The 25,017-nt window shown below is 44.0% G+C and overlaps 1 protein-coding gene across 2 annotated transcripts in view; it reads left to right on the top strand.

Moving 5' to 3' along the window:
- The window catches only part of PPM1L (protein phosphatase, Mg2+/Mn2+ dependent 1L), a 395,821-nt gene that overhangs the window by 131,396 nt on the left and 239,408 nt on the right, over positions 1–25,017 (top strand). The gene's annotated exons all lie outside the window — the stretch shown is intronic.

The following is a 25,017-nucleotide window of genomic DNA, read 5'->3' as shown; positions in this document are numbered from 1 at the left end:
TGGCTCAGATGAGAAATAAGTCATTTTGTGACTGCTTGGTAAAGTCAGTTGATTTTTAGGAAAATATTGTTTAGTTCTGCCATTTAGAAGCCAAGTCGTTGTTGTTTGACCATTGTTGTTTCAATAATAATAATTTGGGTATGTATTAAGTGCTTATCATGCATCCTTTTCGATTTATGTCATAACCCCAAAGCACAAGCCTTTGTGACTTTTCAGGATTGAACTCCATAATCAGTTGCTAGTCAAAGCTAAATAACCATGTGCAGTCCTCTAGTAAATATTTTAGTTGAGCTTTTGTTGATTGAAAACGGTACATTTGTGGAAGGATAATGAAGAGGATTAACTTTTGAAGAAAACAATAATAGAATTTGCTACTTAATGCTTTAAAAACCATGTTTCCACCACACGAGTTAAAGACAAATAACCTGCTGAAGATATTGAGGCGGGAGAGAAAAATATATAAACAAAGTCAGTGCTAGATAGTATAGGGCAGGTAGTGATTTGATGTGGAAAGGTTCTTTAAAATCCACCACTAAAGATGTTCCAGTGAGTGCTAATGCAATTCTTCATGAAATATCTTGCTATGACTCTATCATTTCTGCTTTTCATGCAGAGGAGATAAACACCATTTCCATAATTATTTTTAATTAGTTTTGTAGGCAGTAAACCAAACTAAAGATCCACTGGGCATGTTTCAGTATCAGTAGCTGCCAAGAAAATTCTTGCTATTAAATATTTGTTGTTCAAAGTGTAAAAAAGTTAAAAAAACTGGAAGAAACCAAGATTTACTGAAGCAGTATAAGAAAAAACAAAACCGAACTTTAAAATTACTTGTCTCCACTGTTTTTACTGAGCACCCACTTGGTGCAGTGCATTGTACTAGGCACTTGGGAATCAGTCAATTAATCAATTGTATTTATTGAGTCCTAAATGTGATCAGGGCACTGTACTGTTTGGAAGAGTACGATATAACAATATAATGGAGTTGGTAGGCAGATTCCCTGCCCCAAATGAGGTTACAATCTAGAAGGGGAGCTAGACACTAATATAAATGAATTAATTGCAGGTATTCATTCATTCAATCATATTTATTAAATACTTACTGTATGCAGAGCACTGTACTAAGTACAACAATAAAGAGTGAAAATCCCTGCCCACAACAAGCTCACAGTCTAGAGGGAGCTCACATGTACATAAGTGCTGAGGGGCTGAGGGAGAGCCAAAGAAAGGTAGCAAATCAGGGCAGTGAGAAGGGAGTGGTAGAAAAGAAAATGAGGGCTTAGTCAGGGAAGGCCTCTTGGAGGAGATGTACCTTCAATAAGGCTTTGAAGTGGGGGGAGAGTGATTGTCAGATGTGGAATGAGAGGGTGTTCCAGGCCAGAGGCAGGACATGGGTGAGAGGTTGACAGCAAGATAGATTCAATCGTATTTATTAAGCGCTTACTGTGTGCAGAGCACTGTACTAAGCACTTGGGAAGTACAATTTGGCAACATATAGAGACGGTCCCTACCCAACAATGGGCTCACAGTCTAGAAATCAAGGTACAGTATGTAGGTTGCAGCGTGGCTCAGTGGAAAAAGCCCGGACTTTGGAGTCAGACGTCACAGGTTCTAATCCCGGCTCTGCCAATTGTCAGCTGTGTGACTTTGGGCAAGTCACTTAACTTCTCTGGGCCTCAGTTAACTCATCTGTAAAATGGGGATTAAGACTGTGAGCCCCACGTAGGACAACCTGATCACCTTGTATTCCCCCAGTGCTTAGAACAGTGCTTTGCACATAGTAAGCACTTAACAAAAACCATCATTATTATTATTATTAGAGAGTGAAATGTGAGGACTGGGTTGAAGTAGGAGAGCAGTGAGGTAAGGTAGGAAGGGGCAAGGTGATTGAGGGTTTTAAAGCCAATGGTGAGGAATTTCTGTTTGATGTGGAGGTGGATGGAAAACTACTGGTAGTTCTTGAGGAGGGGAGAATCATGGATTAAATAATTCCCCCCTTCTAGAATGTGAGCCCGTTGTTGGGTAGGTATTGCCTCTATTTTTTGCCGAATTGTACTTTCCAAGCTCCTAGTAAAGTGCTCTGCATACAGTAAGCGCTCAATAAATACAATTGAATGAATGAATAAATGAATAAATGCTTTTTAAAGATAATCCAGGTAGCTGAGTCAAGTATGGACTGGAGTGGGGGGAGTGGGGAGAGAGGGGAGACAGGGAGGTCAGCAAGGAGACTGATGTGGTAATCAAGGCAGGATAGGATAAGGGCTTATATTAATGTGGTAGCAGTTTGGATGGAGAGGAAAGGGCAGATTTTAGCAATGTTGTGAAGGTTGAATCAGCAGGATTTGGTGACAGATTGCGTATCTGGGTTGAATAAGAAAGATAAGTTAAAGATAATGCCAAAGTTATGGGCTTGTGAGGCAGTTAATCAGTTGTATTTATTGAGCACTTTTGCAGAGCACTGTTTTAAGTGCTTGGGAGAGAAGGATACATCAAAATAACAGACACATTTCCTTCCCACAATGAGTTTACAGTCTAGAGGAGGGAGGATGGTGCAGCTGTCTGCAGTAATGGGAAAATCAAGGGGAGGACAGACAGGGTTTGGGAGGAGCAGCTTGGCCTAGTGGATAGAGCCCGGGCCTGGGAGTCAGAAGGATCTGGGTTCTAGTCCTGGCTCTGCCACTTGTCTGCTGGTTGACCTTGGGCAAGTCACATCACTTCTCTGGGCCTCAGTTACCTCGTCTGTAAAATGGGGATTATGATTGTGAGCCCCATGTGGGACATGGACTGTGCCCAACCTGATATCTTGTATCTACCCTAGTGCTTAGAATAGTGCCTGGCACAAAGTAACAAATACCATAAAGGATAAGGAGTTCTGTTTTGGACATGTTAAGTTTGAAGTTTCAGCAGGATATCTAAGTAGAGATGTCCTCGAAACTACCAAGAAGGAGAAAGATCAGGGCTGGAGATGTAAATTTGGAATCATCTGCATAGAGATGGTAGTTGAAGCAATGGGAGTAAATGAATTCTCCAAGGGAGCAGGTGTAGATGGAAAATGGAAGGGGACCCAGACCTGAGCCTTGAGGGACTCCCACATTTAGAGGGCGGGAGGCAGAGATGGAGCCTGCACAAGAAACTGAGAATGAGTGGCCAAAGAGATAGGAGGAGAACCAGGAGAGGAAGGTGTGAGTGACGCGAGGTTGGATAATGTTTCCAAGAGAAGGGGTGGTCATCAGTGTCGAAAGCAGCTGGGGGGTTGAGGAGGATTAGGATGGAGTAGAAGCTGTTGAATTTAGCAAGAAATAAGTCATTCCCACTAGGCTGTGCTACTTCTCATGTGTAAAATTTCATCTGGACTCTCCCTTCTGGTCACCTTTGAGGGATTAGTTTCTGTGGTCTGGATATCTCCTTGGGGTGATGACCCTAATTCCCTGTTTGCTGTTTATCTGGCACACTGCTGGTAGTGTTGGAGGTTTCCCAACTTTACTAATGAATCCATCATATTAGCCGTGTAGACAGCATGTGGTTTAGGGGCCCAGAGTGTTGTTGGCCCAAATTCAGTTCGCATCATCAGTGCTATGGGAGATCACTTAACTCCTCTGTGCCTCATTTTCCTCTTCTCTAAAATGGGGTTTAGGTTTCGGCTCTCCTCACATCTTAGACTGTGAGCTTAGTGTGGAATGGAGGCAGAGTTTGATCTGATCACCCTTAGTGTACCCCAGCGCTTAGCTAAGTGCTTGACACATAGTGGAGAGTGTCTAGACTGTAAGCTCGTTATCACCACCATCATCCCTGGTACTAATCGAGTGTTAACTGTACCAGCTCACTGTGGGTAGGGAATGTGTCTCCCAACTCTGTTCTATTGTACTTTCCCAAGCCCTTAGTACAGTGTTCTGCACACAGTCAGCACTCAGTAAATACCATTGATTGATTAACAAAGACCGCAATCATTATCATTGATGTTATGAAGAAAAACTGGCCTGCTTTGGCAGTAGACTGAATGCGAGGATTGCTGGATAGTAAAAAGCCGTGGACGACACCAAAGTTGCAGCCTTCTGGGATGGGTAGGATGGTGGTGTTGGCTGAGATGGAAAAATTAGTAGGAGGAGAAGATTTAGAGAAGCAGCATGGCCTCGTGGATAGAGCATGGACCTGGGAACCTGAAGGACCTGGGCTCTAAACTCAGCTCCGCTACTTGTCTGCTGTGTGACCTGGGCCAAGACACTTCACTTCTCTGTGTCTCAGTTACTTCATTTGTAAAATGGAGATTAAGACTATGAGCCCCATGTGGCACATGTACTGTATCCATCCTGATTACCTTGTATCTACCCCAGCACTTGGAACAGTGCCTGGCACATAATAGGCTCTTAACAAATACCATAAAAAAAATAATGGCAAAGATGAGGAGTTCAGTTTCAGGCGTGTGCCAGTGGACCATTCAAGTGGAAATGTCCCAGGGGCAAGAGGAGATTCAGGATTGCAGGTCAGATAGGAGGTCAGGGCTACAGAGATAGATTTGGGATCTTCTACATAGAAGTGATGGCTGAAGCCATGTAACTGCAGAATGGAGGCAAAAGTGAAAACCACAACAGACTCTGTATATATTTTATTTTGTTAATATGTTTTGTTTTGTTCTCTGTCTCCCTCTTCTAGACTGTGAGCCCACTGTTGGGTAGGGACCGTCTCTATATGTTGCCAGCTTGTACTTCCCAAGTGCTTAGTACAGTGCCCTGCACACAGTAAGCGCTCAATAAATACGATTGAATGAATGAATGAATGAATGATTGATTATGTCAAACATAGCAACACAACAAGGAACAGCCTTTTGTTTACACAGTGTCGGTGGGGCTACGGGTCCAGCTTTGGCCCTTTAAGTCAATTTCTAGGTGAATTTCATTTCCAGTGGCATCTTCTTTGGATAAGAAAGATAAATATATGTGAATTGTTGGATCTTCCCGTGACATAACTAAATGAGATGACGCGGTCTAGTCATTTACATGGCAGGAGCATAACTATACTGTGCAATTGGGATGAATGGATTTCCTTACAATTGAAATAGGGCCATGAATATACTGTTCTGTTGACCTTGCACTCACTTGGCAAATGCTATTTGGGGCAGATACCTCTCCCACCCACAGCTGTAGCACCACAACTTGGGCCTGAAATTCCAGGGACTGCCTGGGAGGTAGCCAGGCTCAGTTAATAATAATAATAATAATAATAATAATAATAATAATAATAATAATAATAATGGCATTAAGCGCTTACTATGTGCAAAGCACTGTTCTAAGTGCTGGGGAGGTTACAAGACGATCAGTTGTTCCATGGGGGGCTCACAGTCTTAATCCCCATTTTACAGATGAGGTAACTGAGGCACAGAGAAGTTACGTGACTTGCCCAAAGTCACACAGCTGACAAGCGGCAGAGCTGGGATTTGAACCCATGACCTCTGACTCCAAAGCCCGTGCTCTTTCCTCTGAGCCACGCTGTGGGGCTGGAGAGATGAAAGGGATCTAGATGTTGTTTCTGGGTCTTGCACACAGCAATCTGAGCAAAACATGTGACAAAAAGCCATTGCTATTTTTAACCTCTGGGATAGAATTCTGCTCCTAGGCAACAAATCAAAAGCTAAGGAGGAAGCTGCAATCGGCTACAGTATATGATACGTTGCTCCGTCCCTTCAATTCATTGTAAACACAGGACAGAATTCAGGCAACTCTTTCACCCGTTATTTTAGAAGTCTTGAATTTTAAAGTTGGTTTCTTTTAGTGGATTTGAATAATCTACAAAGGTTCATTGATCCCAAGCACTCTTAGTTATTGAATCGAACAGATGATTCAGGCTCAATTCCTGCCAGCCTTTTCAAGGTCACTTTGGTCTGGAATTATTCCTGTCGATCCTTAATTTGATTATCAGTTGACTTTGTGTCGGAGTTGTGTTGTTTCACTGTAGGATTTAGCAAATTTCCCTGGATACTTATTAGAAAGTGAAGCCTTGTATCCTTAGGTAACCAAGTAGACATGAGAACATACTGCTGTGGAATGCAGTGTATGATGAAGATGAAGATGATGATGATGTTGATGATACTGGAACCTCTTGTTGGGAGTGCCTTGGCTCTGAGGCAAGGAATCGTTTATAGTGATAAAGGGTTACTCAGCTATGGGGAAGCAGTGTGGCCTAATGGAGGGGCAAGGCCCTGAGGGGCAGAGGGGCAGAGGATCCCAACCCTAATCGTGAGTCCACCCCTTTCCTATTGTGTGACCTGGGGCAAATGATGTAACTTCTCTGTGCCTCAGTTTCATCATCTGTAAAATGGGGGTTAAAGACTTACCCTCCCCCTCTCCAAACTGTGAGACCCACAAGAGAGAGGGACTGTGTCCAACCTAATTTTTGTATATCTACCTCAGCACTTAGTACAATTATTGGCACAAAGTAAATGCTGAACTAATGCCACAATTATTATTATTATTATTATTATTATTATTATCATTATTATTATTATTAGTGTCCCACGTGGGTCTTTAGAGAAGCAGCACAGCGTGGCTCAGTGGAAAGACCACAGGCCTTGGAGTCAGAGGTCATGGGTTCAAATCCCGGCTCTGCCAATTGTCAGCTGTGTGACTTTGGGCAAGTCACTTAACTTCTCTGGACCTCAGTTACCTCATCTGTCAAATGGGGATGAAGACTGTGAACCCCCCCATGGGACAAACTGATCACATTGTAACCTCTCAAGCTCTTAGAACAGTGCTTTGCATGTAGTAAGCACTTAATAAATACCATCATTAGAAATCTTCCCCACTGGGGGCGTGGCCCCAGCAGGCAGAACTGGATGTAGAATCTCGCCCCCTCCTACCTCACCTCCCTTCTCTCCTTCTACAGCCCAGCCCGCACCCTCCACTCCTCTGCTGCTAATCTCCCCAACGTGCCTCGTTCTCGCCTGTCCCGCCGCCAAGCCCCCCCCGCACCATGTCCTCCCCCGGCCTGGAATGCCCTCCCTCCGCACATCCGCCAAGCTAGCTCTCTTTCTCCCTTCAAGGCCCTACTGAGAGCTCACCTCCTCCAAGAGGCCTTCCCAGACTGAGCCCCCTCCTTCCTCTTCCCCTCATCCCTCTCTCCATGCCCCCCGTCTTACCTCCTTCCCTTCCCCACAGCACCTATATATATGTATATATGTTTGTACATTTTTATTACTCTATTTATTTTACTTGTACATATCTATTCTATTTATTTTATTTTGTTAATATGTTTGGTTTTGTTCTCTGTCTCCCCCTTCTAGACTGTGAGCCCACTGTTGGGTAGGGACCGTCTCTATATGGTGCCAACTTGTACTTCCCAAGCGCTTAGTACAGTGCTCTGCACACAGTAAGCGCTCAATAAATACGATTGACTGATTGATGTTGGTCTCACAGTCTAATTAGATGGGAGTATCCTATTTCATTTCACTTTTAGAGATTAGAAAACTGAGGCACAGAGAAGTTTAGTGACCTTCCCAGGGTCACAGTAGATAAGCAGCAGAATCAGGATAAGAACACAAGTCCTCTGGCTCCCAGGCTCTTGATTTTTCCACCAGGTCATGGTGCTGTCCTCAGTTCTGTGATCTTTTGACTAAAGCACGCTGCAACTGTAGTTTTCCATCTTTGCATCGTACATATGACATAATGCTCTCTCCCTGTGGTTACTAACCACAGGTAAAGTCATGGAAAGTCCATCACGATTTGTTGTGTCCATAAAGCCCAGAAAACTATCTCGATGTCTGTCAATCCAGGAGGCTGCTTCATGGTAGCAGCGGGAGGACTCCTGTTCACTCCTGTGGCTTTGCTCCTGAGAGCCTCCACTCCTGGGGCACATGGGATGGCCACAGTTTCCAGGTACAAAGGCAGAAAACTAATGACTCGTGTTTGGCCTGGCCTTACCTCCTTGCCCCGAGTTTTGGGCTCTGGCCACAGGCCCCCATGAACCATCAGGTTTCCCTGTCGCAGATTGGGTGCGCTTCTCCTCCCCACTCTGACCAGTGTTCAAATGATGCACCAAAAGGCTAACCACCTTTCCAACTATGTGGCGTTGAGGAGGAAAGGTGATCTTTTCACTCTTCCACCCCCTTCCTCACTTTTCTTTTCTCCCCGCAATCCGCTTTCCACTTTTTTTCCCGTCTTTATTCTCCTTCCCACTTCTCTTTTTTCTTCCTCCTCCTTCTGCCTTCTTTCTTCACTCTTTTTTTCTTCCTCCTCCTCTCATTTCTGCCTTCTTTCTTCATCTTTTTTTGCCCGCTCCTTCTTCCCCATCTCCCCTCTTTCCCCCTTTATCATACTCCCTTCGTACCCCCTCCTCTTTCTCATTTTTCCAAGCCTTCCGTGCTTTCCCCTCTCTTCCTTAGTCCCTTTTCCTCCTCCTCCCCTTTGGTCAGTTTGCTTGGGGCAGAGGGACAAGAGGGCTTAAGTCTCTTGGCAGTTCTGTGGCAGGAGGAGGCAGGCAGAAAGGAAAGAAGGAAGGGAAAGAGGGGAGCTGTGGTTTCTAGACAATTGATTGTTGCCCTAGGCATTCCTCCAGTAGTTAATAATAATAATAATAATAATAATGGTGGCATTTATTAAGCACTTACTATGTGCAAAGCACTGTTCTAAGCACTGGGGAGGTTATAAGGTGATCAGGTTGTCCCACGGGGGGCTCACAGTCTTAACCCCCATTTTACAGATGAGGTAACTGAGGCACAGAGAAGTTACATGACTTGCCCAAAGTCACACAGCTGACAATTGGCGGAGCTGGGATTTGAACCCATGAACTCTGATTCCAAAGCCGTGCTCTTTCCACTGAGCCATGCTGCTTCTCCAGCAGTAGTTGTTCTTGGCTACTACTGCTTGCCTCCTATTGTCTCAGGTCTTCTCTAGAAAGGTGTATGCTTGTGTGCGTGGGTTAGAGAAGCAGCGTGGCTCAGTAGGAAAGAGCATGGGCTTTGGAGTCAGAGGTCATGGGTTCAGATCCTGTCTCTGCCAATTGTCAGCTGTGTGACTTTGGGCAAGTCACTTCACTTCTCTGTGCCTCAGTTACCTCATCTGTAAAATGGCGATTAAGACTGTGAGCCCCACAAGGGACAACCTGATCGCCTTGTAACCTCCCCAGCGCTTAGAACAGTGCTTTGCACATAGTAAGTGCTTAATAAATGCCATTATTATTATTTTTATTTATCTGATTGAGTGCACCTCCCATTTGTGACTCCCCCTTCCCTCCCCAAGCCTTTCCCTGTGTCTCATTTTCCTTGCACTCTCCTCCCTCCTCCATCCTCTTATCCCAGTCCCCTACCTTTTCCTCCGTTTCTTCTCATGCTTGCATCATTATCCCTCTCCTGTTTCACTTTGCGGTCCAGAAAATCCGGTTTTTTTAAGTGGTGAGTCAAAAGCCTTAGTATGGTAGAATTGACCTACCTCAGTCAGATGAAGTGTTTCCCCCAATGACTAGTTGTCTTTGCAAGGTTGATTTAATAGTCTTCTGACCATGAACAGAGCTCATCCATTAGGGTTCAGTAGCCACATTCCCCGGGCTCCATTTCCTAGGACAGCAGCAGTTTTTTGTTTTGCTACTTGGTGGCTTTTCAGGCTTTTAGATAGCTGTGTCTGTTTCCATTCAGACTTGGGAGTTGAAATGCTGCTTGCCAGGTTTACTGCTGATTGGTGTACATTTATTTCTAAGCAACATTTAAAATATTCATCACTCTGGACTAGAGGATCTGTACCTTCAAAATGTCATTACCCAGTGCTTACCCAAAGTTTAGCAACAAACAATTTTTCCCTTGGTGGGGATCTCCACATTCCAAGGTTTGGTTTGGAAAATCTACTTTGGGGAAGGAATTGTGTGTCCCAAAATATCTGCTACTTCTGTTCTATTTTTAGGGCTTGGTTCCAAGAGGGGAATATTTCCCTTACTTTTTATTCACGACGTGGGTAAAGAACAGGGACTCATCCTGGAACACTCTGAAAACTGAGGCTATTTGTCCACTTTTCTGTTCGATAACAATCTTGGTTGGTGGGGGCAAAGGGCAAAGGGGGGATGAGACCTGAGCGTCGTTAGCAAGTTTGATTCCTGGGCTAGCATTGCAGTGGATTCCAGATGTTGGTTTTGAACCTGCCACGTTCAAACTTCAGTGAGCACCCCACTGAGTCTGATGTTGTACGTTCTACTAGTAGTAGTGGCAGTGTTGGTTGAACCCTTCCTATATGCTGAGTGTTGTACTAATCCCCTGTGGGCCCCAGGCCTGATGTATCTTTTAGACCCCACCACCTAATGGACACACCATTTTGCAACGTGGCAAGGTGATGATGATTGTGCTGTGTATAACAGTATGGAGCTGTCCCCTGGTTTGATCTTGTCACACCCTGAAGTCACCTCTCCTTGCCCTGAGGAGCCCTCAGGGAGAGCCTGTGGAGCTCCATGCTATACACCTGGTGAGGAGTCCTACTCTGGCCGGACCTGCATGTCACTTACCTGACAGTCCCCGTCTCCCCATTTTCAGAAGCTTCAGGAATATGGGAGAAACGGCTACCTGATGGGTGGGCAAATATCCCTGGACTCCTGCTGACGTGCCAATCCTCTTCCACTGGCTGGGGGGCAAGGGGCCTGGGACACTATGCTCTGCACAGTTCCTGGGCTGGTCCAGCTGGGGCGGAGAGGAGGAGAGGTAGGACTCGGATGGCAGGGAATAGAGGGATGGGGGTTTGAAGCCGCAACCCATGAGCTCAGGTCACTTGGAAATTTGTCCTTGCCTGATTTCTGACCAGACTGAATGGTTTAGGGCCTGGCCAGCAACACCTCGTGATACCACCAGGGCCAGTGTGGCAAGAGTGGAGCAACCAAGGGGCTGCTGCAGGAGCTCCTAATAATAATAATAATAATGATGGCATTTATTAAGCTCTTACCATGTGCAAAGCACTGTTCTAAGCGCTGGGGATGTTACAAGGTGATCAGGTTGTCCCACGGGGGGCTCACAGTCTTCATCCCCATTTTACAGATGAGGTCACTGAGGCACAGAGAAGTTAAGTGACTTGCCCAAAGTCACCCAGCTGACAATTGGTGGAGCCAGGATTTGAACCCCTGACCTCTGACTCCAAAGCCCATGCTCTTTCCACTGAGCCACGCTGCTTCCGTTCCTGTGGGTGGTGGCCACTTTGCTGAGCCCTTCAGCCTCCCAGGACGTTGGGAGCTTTGGTGTCAGCTTCCTCAGAGGGTGCTGAGGGCAGCGTGGTGAGGCGGCCTCCTTGGGAAGGCTGCCCAGCTTGGACGCGTACAGTGGCCAGTGGGCCAGCAGCTCCCCATTAGGGCAGCCGGTGTGATGTGCAGGGAGACAGGGCGGTTCCTCAGCATCTCCTGGTTCACCCCTGGTGTGACTGTCCAGTCACCCTGGCCCCAGTCAACCTTGCCCTGCTCACATCTCCCTTTGGCTCCCTCAGCAGAAGAAGCCGTGCTGTGAGAGACCGCGGGGGCAGGCAGAGCTGCTGGAGGAAGTGGCTCCTGTCAGGCTCAGGCCCAGTCCCCATGGCTGCTGCTGGAAGGGGATGGACTTCCACCCACAGGGTGGGGGCTGGGGGGCAGCGCACGCTATCCGGTCACACTGGCAGGCGGCTTTTCCTGGGGTGGGGACTGTGGTGTGGTGGTGGCGGCTCAGGCAGCCGGGTCCATACTGGCGAAGGCAAAAAGAGGGGGGAACCCTCTCATATTCTCATACTCTCATACGTTGCTTGGAGAAGCAGCGTGGCTCAGTGGAAAGAGCACAGGCTTGGGAGTCAGAGGTCATGGGTTCGAATCCTGGCTCTACCACTTATCGGCTGTGTGACTTTGGGCAAGTCACTTAACTTCTCTGTGCCTCAGTTACCTCATCTGTAAAATGGGGATTAAGATTGTGAGCCCCCCGTGGGACAACCTGATCACCTTGTATCCCCCCAGCGCTTAGAACAGTGCTTTGCACTTAGTAAGCGCTTAATAAATGCCATTATTATTATTATTATTATTACAACCCAGCCCGCACAGTTCACTCCTCTAATTAATTAATTAAGGTATTTGTTAGGTGCTTACTGTGTTCCAGGCACTGGGGTGGATATAAGCAAATCAGATTGGACACAGTCTCTGTCACAGTCTCATTCCCACGGGGGGCTCACAGTCTCAATCCCCATTTTACAGATGAGGTAACTGAGGTCCAGAGAAGTGAAGTGACGTCCCCAAGGTCACACAGTGGACAAGTGGTGGAGCTGGGATTTGAACCCATGACCTTCTGACTTCCAGGCCTGTACCCTATCCACTAAGCCATGCTGCTTCTCCATGTCAACCTTCTTCTTCTTCTTCTTCTTTCTTCTTCTTCTTCTTCTTCTTCTTCTTCTTCTTCTTCTTCTTCTTCTTCTTCTTCTTCTTCTTCTTCTTCTTCTTCTTCTTCTTCTTCTTCTTCTTCTTATTATTATTCTTCTTAATATTCTTCTTCTTCTTCTTCTTCTTCTTCTTCTTCTTCTTCTTCTTCTTCTTCTTCTTCTTTTCTTCTTCTTTCTTCTTCTTTCTTTTTCTTCTTTCTTCTTCCCATTTATTAAGCACTTATGTGCAAAGCACTGTTCTAAGCACTGGGGAGATTACAAGGTGATCAGGCTGTCCCACTGGGGGCTCGCAGTCTTCATCCCCATTTTACAGATGAGGGAACTGAGGCCCAGAGAAGTGAAGTGACTTGCCCGGAGTCACCCAGCTGACAATTGGAAGAGGCAGGATTTAAACCCATGACCTCTGGCTCCCAAGCCCGGGCTCTTGCCACTGAGCCACGCTGCTTCTCTCATTGTACCTTGATCTTGTCTATCTCGCCTCTGCCTTCTCGCCCACATCCTGCCTCTGGCCTGAAGCGCCCTCCCTCTTCATATCTGACAATTATTCTTTCCTCCTTCTAAGTCTTACTGAAGGCACATCTTCTCCAAGAGGCCTTCCCTGACTAAGCCCTCCTTTTCCTCTTCTCCTACTCCCTTCTGTGTCTCCTGATGTGCTCCCTTTATTCATCCTCCATCCCAGCCACACAGTACTTATGTACATAACTGTAATTTATTCATTTATATTCATTCATTCAGTCATATTTTTTGAGCGCTTAAATGTTTGTCTTCCTCCCTCCCCCGCAGACTGTTAGCTCATTTTGGGCAGGGAACGTGTCTGTTTTATTGTTGTATTGTACTATCTCAAGCTCTTACACAGTAAGCGCTCAATAAATATGATCGACTGGCTGACTGACTTAGCTTGGGGCCTGGAGCTATAGCCCTTAGAGCCTCTGCATTAATCTGGCTCCGAGTGAATACAGAAAAAGTGAATTCAGACTTGAGCCCTCGTCCACAGAGGGGCCTGTGATTTCCATGGGGAATATGTGTATATATATACACATATATATATATATATATATATATATATATATATATATATATATATATATATATATATATATATGTACACACACACACACTCTCTCTCTTTCTCTCTCTCTCTCTCTCTCTCTATTTCTCTCTCTCACTATTAGAGTCCAACAAGGCTTTTTCCTCAGGACATCCAAGTTGGGGCTGGTTAGTTCTATGATCACAAGACAGGACCAATGTCAGCCATCCTGCATTTAGGGCTTTTAAAGGGATATTATGGAATTAAAAATTCCCACCAACATCTTGTTGAAAGGTCTGTGAAGACTGTAGCAACCATAGCTGAACCAGATTCCCAAGTTTTAATTAGTTATCAATCTAAAGTATTTATTGAGCACTTACTGTGGTCAGAGCACTGGGTAATAGGTTCTTGGGAGAGTAAAGTAGGATTAGTAGACACAATCCCTGCTTCAAGAAGTTTACAGTAGAGTGAGAAGTGTTTAGTCTAGTACCACAAATGGCAAATATCACAATAGAAAATTAAATTGAAAGTTGAGGTTTCTCAGGAAACATTGCAGCCACTGAGGTTCCTGACTGATGGGGCCTAGCGAGCAACCTGGTTACCAGAAGTCAGACATCGGGTCCCCTCCATCAGACAGCTGCTGTAGAATGCTTCCTTGGGGAAATAAATGCTTGGAAGCAAGCTTCAGTCTACGATAACCCCCAAATCAACTCACTCTAGCGTCACTTTTGTCCCATTATGAGAGAGATGTATTTTTTTAATGGTATTTGTTAAGTGCTTACTAGAGAAGCAGCATGTCGTAATGGATAGAGCACGGGCCTGGGAGTCAGAAGGTCATGGGTTCTAATCCTGGCTCCACCACTTGTCTGCTGTGTGACTTTGGGCAAGTCACTTAACTTCTCTATGCCTCAGTTCCCTCGTCTGTCAGTGGGAATTGAGATTGTGAGCCCCACGTGGGGCAGGGACAGAGTCCAACCCATTATGCCTATATCTGCCCCAGCACTTAGTATAGTTCTTGGTAATAATAATAATAATAATGGCATTTATTAAGCGCTTACTATGTGCCAAGCACTGTTCTAAGCGCTGGGGAGGATACAAAGGTGATCAGGGTGTCCCACAGGGGGGGCTCCCAGTCAGTCCCCATTTTCCAGATGAGGTCACTGAGGCCCAGAGAAGTGAAGTGACTTGCCCAAAGTCACACAGCTGCCAGTTGGCAGAGCCGGGATTTGTACCCATGACCTCTGACTCCAAAGCCCGGGCTCTTTTCCCCTGAGCCACGCTGCTTCAAATACCACTATTATTATTATTCTTAGTATTATATGCCACGCACTGTACTAAGCACTAGAGTAAATGCAAGATAATCAGGTTGAATACAGTCCATGTCCCACACGTGGCTCACATTCTTAATCCCTTTTTACAGATGAGGTAACTGAGGCACAGCTTCCCCATGGTCACACAGCAGACAAGTGGAGGCATTGGGATTAGAACCCAGGTCCTCTGACTCCCAGGCCTGATATCTTTCCACTGCATCTTATGTATTACCTCATGAAGCTCTTTCCAGGCATGCAAGGAGGAGCATATATCCCAGCTAACAGCAAGGTCAATTCCTTGAGTTCCCTTCTCTTCACCCTCAGATGAATTTGGTTTTGCCCTCCTCCCTCTCTGGAGGGAGAATGGGGCTTTCCTACTTCCCAGAATGTTCCAAATGTTTGGGAGGAGGAAGTGGGAGGAGGGATTGTGTCATTCTGCCAGGCCTGTTACCTTCAGTAACACACATACATACATACATGCATGAACACATGCGCACGCACACACACACACACACACAAGCACACACACAAACATCAGCTACTTAGCGGGTTTGGAGTTTGTGATTCCAGGAAAAAAAAAATTTCTCTCGGAAGGCTTTAGGCCACTCAGATCAGTGTTATTGCCACAGAAATTTTTGGTTTTCAGCATGTGTTTTCTTCTTAACTTTATCCTATTTGTACAGCCTTGCATAGTCACAAGAAAGCATGCTGTGTCTGTATTTACAGCATGGAATACCAAAAAGCATGTAAGAGGGAGCCAAGAATAATGAATATAATTAATCTCGGACTGAAATATATTGCACTTCAGTGAAGCACCAACCTTAGAAGCTAGAGATTGTGAGCATTGTGAGCATTTCAACCCCAATTTACTATTGCTTTGGATTTTGCTACCAGTTCATAATCCTGGTGACATTTTGTTCTGTGACATTTAGTAATTGTGGTATTTAAGTGCTGTATCAGGCACTGTACTAAGCTCTGAGGTGGATACAGGTAAATTGGGTTGGATGCAGCCCTGTCCTATTTTACAAATGAGGTAACTGAAGCACAGAGAAGTGAAATGACTTGCCCAAGATCATACAGAAGACAAGTGAAGGAGCTGGGATTAGATCCCATGACCTTCAGATTCCCAGGCCTGTAAATCCACTATGCCACGCTTTATTTTGAGAGTGTTTAATTAATCAGAAATTAATGAGCTGCTATGCATAATCTATAGTTTGAAGATTATTACTTTATTCAATTCAAATTCAATTTATTATGAGACACTGATATGTTACTTTAAATGGAATTCCTGAAGGCTGACTGCTCCTTGTTCTTTGATAAAACAATCATAGGAATAAATATGACTGTGGTATTTGTTGAGTGCTTTCTAAAGATAATCAGATGGACACAGTCCCTGTCCCACATAGGGCTCACAGTCTGAAAGGAAACAGGTTTTGAATCCCAGTTTTACAGATGAGGAAACTGAGGCACAGAGAAATGCCCAAATTCACAAAGCAGGCAAGTGGAAGGGGCAGGATTAGAACCCAATTCCTCTGACTCCGAGACCCATGCTCTTTTCACTAGGCCATGCTGCTTCTCACAAAATATTTGGGAGGAAATACTGTGTTCTTTTCTTTATTATGAAGGTAATGGTTGAAGGGACTTAGTAGACATTTCCCCCAACTGTAAGCCTTTCTCTTAGAGAAAATGTTTTCAGAGAATCTTTTGACATTAAGCAAGACTATAAGGAGATATTAATTTATAAACCTAGCCTAGCTGTATTTGTAAAGAGCGTTTGATTTATTAAAAATTTTGAATTGAAATGGCAGGATGCATGAAAGAAAAGCTAATCAGGTAGGCTTATAACCCTGTGTTATGTACTCTGCTCAGTCAATACAGTAGTATTTCTATGTCTACTTCTCAGCCTGTGAAACTTAGATGATAATTTGGTGGATTTATAAATGAACATTTCCAACTAATTTTCCATTTGTGGAAGATAATTCCCTTCATGCAAAGCTCAAAGTCATTAGTTTTGTTGTTGTTAATTATAACAATCGTAAACATTTGGTTTATTCTACTTCCTTCTATCCCTACAGTTCCTCTGGTGTTCACCAGAGAGACTTTTATTAGCCCAACTAATTTATTCCTTGAATGCTTAATACACCACAGACTTCTTAAATAATAATAATAATAATGAGGGTATTTGTTAAGCGCTTATTATGTGCAAATCACTGTTCTAAGCGCTTGGGTCATCTGATTGTCCCATGTGGGGCTCACAGTCTTAACCCCCATTTTACAGAAGAGGTAACTGAGGCAGAGAGAAGTTAAGTGGCTTGCCCAAAGTCACACCACTGACAATTGGCAAAGCTGGGATTTAAACCAGAGGTCATGACCTCTGACTCCAAAGCCCGTGTTCTTTCCAGTAAGCCATGCTCACAACACAAACAATCACATTCACTGCCCACAATGAGCTAAAATCGTTGAAGTATTATGATAAAATCCTAATTAGGCATTCCTGAGATGTGGTAACATGACTGCATCCAAACAACTGGAAAAAATTTTAGATTTCCCATATTCTTTTGATGCTACCTTACTCTTTTGTGTTATTTTGCTTGCGAGCCAAAGTTTAAACTGCTATTATGCTTATCCAAAGCATTTATCAAGCACTTAGTACAGTGCTCTGCACACAGTAAGCACTCAATAAATATGATTGATTGATTGATTATCATAACCCGCTTTTACTAGTGCATCAAACCTCCTCACTGACCTCCCTGCCTCTTGTCTCTTCCCACTTCAGTCCTTACTTCATTCCGCTGTCATCAACTTTGAAGTACTCAATCACCTTGCCCCCTCCTACTTCACCTTTCTACTCTCCTACTGCAACCCCTTCGCCCCTCTAATGACATACTTCTCACTGTTCCTCAATCTCATCTATTTTGCTGCCGACCTTTCACCCTACGTCTTGCCTCTAACCTAGAACACCCTCCCTCTTCATATTCGACAATCTCACCCCCACCTTTAAAGCCTTATTGAAGGCTCATCTCCTCCAAGAGGCCTTCCCTGACTAAGCTCTCCTTTACTTTCACTCCTTTCTGCCTCACCTTGACTTGCTCCCTTTATCCATACCCCCTCCCAGCCCCACAGCCATTATGTACATATCTGTAGTTTTATTTATTTATATTAATGTCTTTCCCTCTGGGCTGTAAGCTCGTTGTCAGCAGGGAATGTGTCTGTTACAGTGTACTCTCCCAAGTGCTTAGTACAGTGTTCTGCACACAGTAAGCACTCAATGAATATGATTGACTGACTCACTCACTGCCTTGGTCATTTTTCTAAAAATCATTTAGTCCACATCTCCCCTCTCCTCATGAAACTCCAGTGGTTGCTCAACCATGTTCTCACCACATAAAAACTCCTTACCATTAGCTTTAAATCACTCAGTCACCTTGCCCCCTCCTACCTTACCTCACTGATTTCTTATTACAGTTCAGCCCACACACTTTGCTCCTCTAATGCCAACCTATTCACTGTTCCTTGATCTTGCCTATCTTATCGCCAGCCCCTCACCCACATTCTTTCCCCTCCCTATACAGTACACCGTCACTCTTCCCACCTTCAAAGCTTATTAAAATCACAACTCCTCCAAGAGGCCCTCCCCGACTAACCTCTCAGTTACCCCTACTCCTTCTCCCTCTGCATCAGTTATGCACTTGGGTCTGTACTCTTTAAGGACTTGATATTTTCCCCACCCTCAGCTCCACAACACTTAAGTACATAACCATAATTCATTTACTCATTCATTCATTCATTCAATTGTATTTATTGAGCACTTACTGTGTGCAGAGCACTGAACTAAGTGCTTGGGAAGTACAAGTTGGCAACATATAGAGACGGTCCCTACCCAAGAGTGGACTCACAGTCTAGAAGGGGGAGACAGACAACAAAACAAAACATATTAACAAAATAAAATAAAGAGAATATGTAAATATGTACAAGCAAAATAAATAAATAGAGTAATAAATACGTACAAACATATATACATATATACAGGTGCTGTGGGGAAGAGAAGGAGGTAAGGCAGGAGGTAGGAGGGGACTCAGTCTGGGAAGGCCTCCTGGAGGAGGTGAGCTCTCAGTAAGGCCTTGAAGGGAGGAAGAGAGCTAGCTTGGCGGATGTGCGGAGGGAGGGCATTCCAGGCCAGGGGGATGACGTGGGCCGGGGGTCGACGGCGGGACAGCCGAGAACGAGGCACGATGAGGAGATTAGCGGTAGAGGAGCGGAGGGTGCGGGCTGGGCTGTAGAAGCAGAGAAGGGAGGTGAGGTAGGAGGGGGCGAGGTGATGGACAGCCTTGAAGCCGAGGGTGAGGAGTTTCTGCCTGATGCGTAGGTTGATTGGTAGCCACTGGAGATTTTTGAGGGGGGGAGTAACATGTCCAGAGCGTTTCTGGACAAAGACAATCCGGGCAGCGACGTGAAGTATGGATTGAAGTGGGGAGAGACAGGAGGATGGGAGATCAGAGAGGAGGCTGATACAGTAATCCAGATGGGATAGGATGAGAGCTTGAACGAGCAGGGTAGCGGTTTGGATGGAGAGGAAAGGGCGGATCTTGGCAATGTTGCGGAGGTGAGACCGGCAGGTTTTGGTGATGGCTTGGTTGAGAGGGGTGAACGAGAGAGCGGAGTCAAGGATGACACCAAGGTTGTGGGCTTGTGAGACGGGAAGGATGGTAGTGCTGTCAACAGTGATGGGAAAGTCAGGGAGAGGGCAGGGTTTGGGAGGGAAGACAAGGAGTTCAGTCTTGGACATGTTGAGTTTTAGGTGGCGGGCAGACATCCAGGTGGAGATGTCCTGAAGGCAGGAGGAGATGCGAGCCTGGAGGGAGGGAGAGAGAGCAGGGGCAGAGATGTAGATTTGGGTGTCATCAGCGTAGAGATGATAGTTGAAGCTGTGGGAGTGAATGAGGTCACCAAGGGAGTGAGTGTAGATTGAGAACAGAAGGGGACCAAGAACTGAACCTTGAGGAACCCCTACAGTAACCCCTCCAGACTGTAAGGTCCTAGTGAGCAGGAAACATGTCTACTCTTTTGTACTGTACTCTCCCAAGTGATTTATACAGTGCTCTGCACATCATAAGCACCCAATAATACTGTTAATTGATTTATTCAAGAATTGATTGTGCACCTCAACCTTGTACTTTATTAAGTTTTGCCCAGTATCTGGTGCTAGGTAGTTTTATTTATGTCTTACTTCTTTTAACAAGTATAGTTGGTGATATCAATATCCTATGAGAAATTCAGTGCTGTGAAACAGAGCTGTGTTATTGATTGACAAGAAGTACAGGAGCATGCTATACTTAACCTAGCTTTAGTAGTTGTGACTCAAATTCTCTAATCTTGTTATTGCAAGTCTCACATGTCCCACTTCTGATGGTAACATATAAAGGTAGTAGAGGCTGTTTAGCTTTTGAGATGGCATTTATGCATTTATAACAGTGCTTTGCACATAGTAAGTGCTTAATAAATGCCATCATTATTATTATTATTATTTATATGAATATTGTCCTTAATTTTTGTTGAACTTCTGTAAAGGTTTAAAATGCCTTTTATGCCTTGGAATTTAAATAATATATTCCTATTTTTTTCATTTTGTTAGGGAAACTTAAACCAAACAGGCATATTTTCTTAACGCCACATAATGACATTAAATAATCATTATTACAACCTCACATTCTGAGGTTTAAATGTATATATATTTAAAAGTATATATAGTCAGTGCTGAATATTCAGAGGCTGGTGATCCAATTTGAAGATGATCTCTACCCCGTCTTTCTCCTCATTTCTAATGCTGCCAGTCATCTCATTAGTTTCTTATCTTCGTCATCCACTGACAAACAGGAAAGTGGAGAGCAGGTGAAGCCCAGAAACCCTAATGAAAGAATTCCTTTGATTATCGGGATAATTTATTTTTCCAGGCTAATGCTAAATTCAAGAGTATCTTTTAACTTCAGCTACATATCTGTAGAATTTTCTATTTAAAGGCCATATTTTGCCCTTTAAAATGTTTATCTTTTATGAATAGATGAGAACAATTTCGGTACATCATGCCATGGAACTACAATATTTCTGATTTGCAAAGGTAAAATTTACTTAATGTTTCTCACAGGTAAAATAATATACGTATCTTCTAGCAATATCATTCCCCTCTAGAAACTATTTATTGCAAAACTCTTCAGCGTTAAATGTAATTTTGTGTGCTTTTCGAAAAGCGGAATTAGATTATTTCTTGAAAAAACTGAACTTTCCCTTCTGTCATTTGGAAACTCAAAATATGCTTTTCAGTAAGCAGTGAAACCAATACACTCCCTGTGAGAAATGGCAATAGCCTTTCTTATTTTTTATGATGGACAAAAATGTCCTTGCTGTAGAAAGCAGGGTACTAATACAGAAAATACCTTAAAGGAATCCATGATGTTACAAAACTTTATATCTACTGAGATCTTCTAAAAGCATCATAAACACCATGGAGGGCTCTCCTGTCCTCCAGTGGAGATTTTGGAGTTGCTCACTCAGCATTTTGGTTAAATGATGTCCTTGGAACACAAACCAAATAGCATTCCTTGCATAGATCTCATCTGTTGTTTTCCACGTTACAAACTCAAGTCTCCAAATGTCAAGCAGTGAAGGTGAAACTGAATGAAATTGTTGCTTATCTGGAAACCGTAAATTAAATATAAACCTAAATCAGAAACCCCTCCATTAGATATTGCCTTACAGAGAGCACTTAACTCCATGAGAATGCAAAATGCCTGTGGCCTTCACCAAGGGCCTTAAATAAAAAATTACACTATAGTCTGAAGCAATTTTCACCCACGTTGGGGACCAATTTGTATGTTAAAAAGTATATAGGTGACAACTTCCCAATTCTATCAGTGGTTCTGTCCAACAAGCACTTGCTTTGTGCAGAGCACTGAACTAAGTTCTCAGAAGAGTACATGCTCGTGGTGGACAAGGAGCATTCCCTTTAACTCTGTCCAGTCCTCCTTCTTTACTCCCCCCAGTCCTCTCCCCCAAGCTCCATTCCCTGCTCACTGGTGTGGAGGGGGAAGCAGCGTGTCCTGGTGGTTAGAGCATGGATCCGGGAGGCAGAAGGACTTGGATTCTAGTTCTGGCTCCATCACTTGTCTACTGTGTGAACTTGGGCAAGTCATTTCACTTCTCTGTGCCTAAATTCCTTCATCTGTAAAATGGGAATTAAGACTGTAAGCCCTATTTGGGACATGGACTGTTTCCAATCTGATTAGGTTCAAGGCCCTGCTGAGAGCTCACCTCCTCCAGGAGGCCTTCCCAGACTGAGCCCCTTCCTTCCTCTCCCCCTCGTCCCCCTCTCCATCCCCCCATCTTACCTCCCTCCCTTCCCCACAGCACCTGTATATATGTATATATGTTTGTACATATTTTTTTTACTCTATTTATTTAATTTGTACATATCTATTCTATTTATTTTATTTTGTTAGTATGTTTGGTTTTGTTCTCTGTCTCCCCCTTTTAGACTGTGAGCCCACTGTTGGGTAGGGACTGTCTCTATATGTTGCCAATTTGTACTTCCCAAGCGCTTAGTACAGTGCTCTGCACATAGTAAGCGCTCAATAAATACGATTGATGATGATGATGATGATGATGATCTACCCCAGCGCTGAGTACAGTGCCTGGCTCATAGTAAGTACTTAAGTAAGTAAGTACTTGTTAAGTAAGTACTTAAGTACTTAACAAATACCATAATAAAAGAGGGAGAGGAGCAGGAGACCAATTGGGCGGGGAGGGTGGGCTCCTTCCCAAATCCTGACCCATGTTTAGAGAACGGGATGGGTCCAGTGCCGGCGAGGGCAGGGGAGAAGGGAAAGATGAGTGGATGAGGGGTTAGCATGGTGTAGTGGGTAGAGCACGGTCCTGGGAGTCAAGAGGTCATGGGTTCTTATCCTGGCTCCACCTCTTGTCTGCTGTGTGACCTTGGGTAAGTCACTTCAGTTCTCTGTGCCTCAATTACCTCATCTGCAAAATGGGGATTGAGACTGTGAACCCAACATGGGATAGGGACTATGTCCACACCAATTTGCTTGTACCCACTCCAGCGCTTAGAATAGTGCCTGACACATAGTAAGTGCTCATAGCAATCAGGACTTTTCCTATACTTGGGTAGCCTCTGAGACAAGATAAAGTGAAAAGCCAAACCACCAAGATTACTGTGGAAAGCTGTACTTAAATCTTGATTACATGCAGGGGAGTAACACATGCACACACTCACTCACACCTACTTCAGCAAATAATAATAATAATAATAATAATAATGGCATTTGTTAAGCGCTTACTATGTGCAAAGCACTTTTCTAAGCGCTGGGGAGGATACAAGGTGATTAGGCTGAGGTTGTCCCACGGGGGGCTCACAGTCTTAATCCCCATTTTGCAGATGCGGGAACTGAGGCACAGAGAAGTTAAGTGACTTGCCCAAGGTCACAGAGCTGACAATTGGTGGAGCTGGGATTTTAACCCTTGACCTCTGATTCCCAAGCCCACGCTCATTCCATTGAGCCATGCTGCTTCTCTTATGTCCGATACTGGTCTCCTGGTCAAGGTGAGAATTTTTTTTTGTTTTGTTTGTGCTTTCAACTTTGGGAGAGAGAGAAGCCTAAATTGTAGAGAGGAAAATAAATGCATAGAGCGATTCAGTTGTGTGCTACGTGCTTTATAACATAAAGCAAAAGATGGAAGATCAGGGCTATTCTTTTTTTATTTTTGTGTTTGAGTTATGAAGAGCCCAGGCAATGGCCTAGCATCTTTGGAAAATATATTTTTGGAAAGGTCAAAAAATAGTTTTATATAATCAGTAGTAGCATGAGAGAAAAAATAAAGTATTGTCAACATATTATGAATGCAATAATTTAATAATTTCAAGTTTTATGCAACTTTTGTCTCAAAACTATAGCTTTGTTTAGACTTTGTGAGCAGAAAAATAGCTGAAGATCTACCAAAAAGAAGGAAATCATAAATAAGAAAATAATATAAATACAATACAAATTCAGCTCACATCCTATTTGCTGCAGGATTTCTGGTTGTATCTTTTCCGAGGAGTTGCAGATTCTTTATTATGCTTATTGGACATCTTTATCATTGTGCTTAATGGGGCAATAAAACTTTATACTTGAGATTCTGGAGAAAAGTTATTTCAAGTCTCCACATATACATCATAATTTAAATCAGGTAGTGGTTCCACATCATGGTAAATTTGTTGGAGGGAACTTGCCTACCAACATGGTTGTATAGTACTCTACCAGGCGTTTAGTACAGAGCTGTGCATTCAGTAAACTCTCAATAAATACCATCGATTGATTTGAAAATGGTGTATTGAAGAATGAATCTGCTTTTTTTAGTGCTGAACTCAAAAATCAGAGGCCCTGGGAAGGGCTCCCACTTCTCCGTGGTCCATTTTTTGGTAGAGCAGGGCAGGAGCACTGAGCAGATTGGGGAGTGGGAGGGAAAAGGCTGAAGAAAGCGGAAATGGCACCCAGACGCCCGTCCAACTTTTACACCACTGAATCTCAGCTGGCGAATGGCCTGAAAAAAAATAGCCTGTTGATTGAACTCTAGTAAGGTGCACTTTTTGATTAAATTGATGTTGACATTAAGAATTACAAGAAAACCTTTCGTACTGAGAAAACCCAGTTATCTAGGCTTTTTGGGGACCTCCATATTTGTCCAGAAGATTGATCTTTGCTAAACTTCTATACCTAGGTAATTACCTCTATGAAAAGATAAGAAGGTATTCTGGTTGTCTCTGGCCACGACAGCAGAAATCTCCCCATCAGATCATACATTTCTAGTTGTGTTCTTTCCTCTACTTGCCCACCTTTCTTGTGTCCCTTCTTTCCCACTGGGCTTTGGGAAGTTTCCTTGCTTCATTTGCTTCCCTCCCTACCCCAGCACTCTGGTCCCTGACCTCGCTTATCTTTTTTTCTCTTTTTAACTCATCCCACCATTCCTTTCCTATTCCTGCCTCTATGGCTCTGATCCCCCTCCCTCGACTTTTGCCCCTTGAGCCCCCCACGCTATAACATTCAGGGATAAACTGAGGCAGGAGGTGTATTGAGGGGCGATGGTGCCCCCTTCCAAGTAAAAGAGACACGAGGACAGGGAGCTTGCCCCTGCCCAATAAAATCACTCTAGAGGGATCTAAGTATGAATTATGCACAGTTCTTTCCACTTCTTTAAATTTGCATGACATTTTACTTGCAGGGTATTCAGTAATTGTAACCATATTTAGATATAAAAGCTCATATATCCAGGAAATCCACATTATTAGACC

Source organism: Tachyglossus aculeatus, chromosome 1, assembly GCF_015852505.1.
Source record: "Tachyglossus aculeatus isolate mTacAcu1 chromosome 1, mTacAcu1.pri, whole genome shotgun sequence".
NCBI lineage: Eukaryota > Metazoa > Chordata > Mammalia > Monotremata > Tachyglossidae > Tachyglossus > Tachyglossus aculeatus.
Note: the sequence above shows the minus strand (reverse complement) of the source record. Positions and strands in the feature narration are given on the sequence as shown.